Source organism: Charadrius vociferus, unplaced genomic scaffold (genome assembly GCF_000708025.1).
Source record: "Charadrius vociferus isolate BGI_N301 unplaced genomic scaffold, ASM70802v2 scaffold332, whole genome shotgun sequence".
NCBI lineage: Eukaryota > Metazoa > Chordata > Aves > Charadriiformes > Charadriidae > Charadrius > Charadrius vociferus.
This window is the reverse complement of record NW_009647418.1, coordinates 4,445,112-4,446,303: the sequence shown is the minus strand read 5'-3', so window position 1 is coordinate 4,446,303 and position 1,192 is coordinate 4,445,112.

Sequence of the window (1,192 nt, the reverse complement as noted above, 5' to 3'; positions counted from 1 at the left end):
TGAGCATCTTCCCCCCGCGGAGCCGTGGAGGTGCCCCCGTGAGCGCAGGGGCAGGCTGGCACCGGGCAGAGCTGCGCCCTCAGCTTGAGGGTTTGACCCGGGCGGCTGAACCCATGCCGGGGGGGTCCCTCACCCTCCGACTTCTCCATCATCCCCCACCCTGGGAGACGGAGCCTGCAAGGAGAACCCCACGGAGCAGAGGACGCACACCTCAGGGGGGACGTGGGTGCACACCCCACCGGGGATGCAGGTACACATCCCACCGGGGATGCACATGCACCAGCCTCTCCCGAGCACACCCTACACGGGGAGGGGACGGTCCCCTCCAGCGCAGGGACACCAGGAGACACATGGGGACAGGCACTGCCTGTGCCCCGTCTCAGCCCCAACCCAGGGGGGGCAGCTGCAGCTCCGACACAGCGAGCATCCCCATCTCCAGCTGCCCCAGAGCCCACCTTTGCTCATGGAGGAGACATTTTGGTGCCCCACTGCCACAGGACGGTGCCTTTCCAGGGCTCCCACACCACCAGGACAGCATGGAGCGCACCGGCCACGGCACAGCGCCAGGGAAGGAGCAGCACCGGTGCAGGCGGCCGGACAGAGCATCCCCTCGCTGCCAGTATCCTAAGGTAGCAACAAGGAAAGGTCTCTCCCATCCCATCCCACCCAGCACTGAGGTTTCTCCTCCTGGGGTGGCTCCAAGGAGGAACCTTGGACCGTTAAGAACATCAACATTAAAAAAAAAAAACCAAAAAACCAACCCCAAAATATCCTTTTTCTCCTGAGTGGGGACAGGGAGACTGGGAGGGTGGCACGGCGGCCACAGCCCGGAGCGGAGCACGCAAGCAAACTGCCTCTCAATTGGTACGAATGACCCACTGGAAGAAATAACGTGAAAGGAGAAAAGATGTGCCCGTAACGACGGAATTAAAAAAAACAATGCGAGTGATGTTGAGCGTTTGCAGACGTCCTCGCGCAGGGCTCGGGCAGCCTGGTTAAATTTATGTGTCAGCTTTAAGGAGGCCTCTCATCAAATGAGCTATTTTGGGCAGAGATTAAAGATCTATTTTAGCTGCGAGCGGGAACAGCTCTCGAACAGGTTAATAATGATTCTGGAAAGCCAGGAGTCTCCAGCGCCCCGGGGCAGAGCAGCCGGAGCCCTGGGCAGCGCTGGCGGGTGCCGGAGGGGGCC